Here is a 2922-nt window from a genome sequence, read left to right as displayed (position 1 = left end):
TGCATTCCTGAGACAGTCTTAGATCCTGAAGACCTGTTGCATCTCAGGCTGATATGGTCAGATAAACAAATCAAACACCTCCTGCAACCATATTGTTCACTTGTCTTGTTCATGCCACTTCAACAAGGAAAAAAAAATGATACTTCAGCAAAAGAATCAATAGAATAAGGAAATCACTCTAAGGGAAAGAACAAGAAAATATTATAAACATTATCTCATGGGGAAATCATATCCTTTTAGGTAATGATAATAATTATGAAGAATCATAAGATATGAATAAGAGATGTGGACTGTCCTTATATAACTGAACAACTTTTCTAAATAATTAAAGTTTTATGACTAGTTAAAAAAAAGATGTGGATAAGAATGCATTAAATTTGTGATGCCTGGCATTTCAAGTTGAAGTTCAGATGCAATGGAAAACCACTGAGAATGAGGAGGGAGCCACACCTCTGAAGGGCAGTAGTAAATTAAGGCTAGAAATACCAGTCACTGCATTGCACTCTTACTGTGGTGTCATGACCTCTCACCAGGACAAATGAATTGCAGAATGTCATCTTACCAGTAAAGCTTGGCATCAAGGTGGCTTTCTGATTGTACCATTCCTGCTCCTTGGCAACTATCTTTTCTTTTGGGAGTACAACTGATTCACAGCTTCCCATATCTTGGAGAGATTTTCCATTCTATAATTAAATAATATTAATATGCCCAAGAGGAAAAAAAAAAAACTTTAGTTAGAAGCAAAATTTAGTTGAAAAAGGAAAAAAGAAACAGTGAAAATGGACACTATCAGTCATCAATAAAACAATATGACATGAATATAATTAAAACATCACTCCCTCAAAATCAATATCTTATTATTAGTCATTTAGATTAAGAAACAAGATCCATCTCCTTAAGACTTCATTGCAACATTTCTCTCACAAGTCCACAGGCAAATGCACATGCTCTCCAAGAGGCAAGAGCTGAGGAATCTGTCAAAGAAAACAGTAGGATTGTGATTTTTGTCCCCTTATCAGTTACAGTTTGTAACACCCACTATTTTGTTGAATTTTTATTTTAGGTCTCTATTACTCCTTATGCCAATTGGGTCCATCAAAACAGAACATTTCCACCATGGTGAGAATCTCTCGTGTTGTCTTTTATAACCACAATACTTTCCTCCCATCCCTAGCTTCTCATTAACTTCCACCAACCACTGATGTCTTCTCCCTTTCTATATTAAGCCATTTCAAGAATTACATATCCATGGAGACACACTGTGTGCAGCTTTTTTCAGATTGCCTTTTTCTATCCAACCCACTTCTCTGTTGATGCATCCTGATTGTTGATTATATCAGTAGTCCTTTTTGTTGCTGAGAGCTATTCTGAGGTATGAATATAACCCAGTTTGCTCGACCATTCACCCATTGAAAGACATCTCTTTTGTTCCCAATCTTTGTCTATTATGAATAAAATTTCTATCAACATTCATGTATAGGTACCATTTCTTTGGTATAAATGCTGAGGAATGCACCATTGGATTTTACGGTAGTTGTATGATTTTTTTTTGACATAAGAGGGTTTATTAAGCAAACAGAGTGTCTCCCTGCAGAGTAAGAGAGAAAATGAGAGGAAAAGAGAGAGAGCGCATACAAGAGAGAGTGTGAAAAGTGAGGAGAGAGAAAGCATAAGAAAAGATGGTGGGGGTGCTATCCTTAAGCAGTTGAATTTTGCTGGGCTAACAGGGGACCAATAACAGAGAAGGATACTTGCAAGCTGACTGATGAACCAATAGCTAGCTAGGATGTTCACAGACTGACAAGTAGTTGGGAGGTGGGGAAATGGCTGCAGTGGAAAGGGCAGGGGGAACAGCTTTATATTATATTACATTTCCCCGTTTCTGTTTTTGTAAGAAAATCTTTTGTTCTCCAGTTCTTTCCCACCTTATCTCTCCTTCCTGCCTAAGTGACTAGGGTTGGTTTTTCAGATGAGATGTAAAAAGTCTATTCCCCCAGGGGCAGTCTTCAACTTGCAGACTTCCAGAGGCAGATGGCTTTCATGGACTTCATTTCCTTGATTTGACTGATCCCATATTTCTACACTAACTGCCTGTCCCCAATTCTGTCTTCATTTCCCCTTCTAATTTTAGGAATCCCTTTGCTGTAGGGAAAGGGGGTCAATGACCGCTCTGGCTTCTTCGAGCTGGAAGCGGGCAGCATGGGGCAAGCAGTTTGAGTTCCCTTTATAGAATTCGGGTCAATCGAGGATTCCATGGTAGAAGTCTAGTTGGGAAAGAGCAGGTTGTTAAGGCATCTGGGGGTCGGTGCTTCAATCTGAAGTCTGGTGATGAATGCAGAGCAGAGCTGAGTGTCCGGGCAAAATGGAAGGTGAGGCTGTGTCTGGGGGGGCACTGGAGCGTCAGATGGGGTTGCACTTGCTTAAGAGACGGTGGAAGAGCCCATCCAAGTCACGGCACCAATGTAAGAACCCAGAAAACCACGCCAGACACGGAAATTGACATAAGAGGGTTTATTAAGCAAACAGAGTGTCTCCCTGCAGGGTAAGAGAGAAAATGAGAGGAAAATAGAGAGAGCACACACAAGAAAGAGAGTGTGAAAAGTGAGAAGGAGAGAGAAAGAAAGTAAGTAGGAGAGAGAAAGCATGAAAAAAGATCAGTTGTACAATTTTTAAAGAACCTGTGAGCCAGTTTTCCAGCATGACTACACCATTTCTCATTCCCATCAGCAATAGTTTAACGATGCATTTTTGTTGCATCCTTACCAGCATTTGGTGTTATCTCTTTTTAGTTGTATTTTTCATTTTACCAGAGTGTTGCGTGATAACTCATCATGGTTTTAATTTGCATTTCCCTAATCATTTAGGGAACATCTATTCTGTGTCTATTTGCCCTTTGTACATTTTCTTTAATTAAGTGTCTCA

The sequence above is a fragment of the Sciurus carolinensis genome, unplaced genomic scaffold (assembly GCF_902686445.1).
Source record: "Sciurus carolinensis unplaced genomic scaffold, mSciCar1.2, whole genome shotgun sequence".
NCBI lineage: Eukaryota > Metazoa > Chordata > Mammalia > Rodentia > Sciuridae > Sciurus > Sciurus carolinensis.
Note: the sequence above shows the minus strand (reverse complement) of the source record.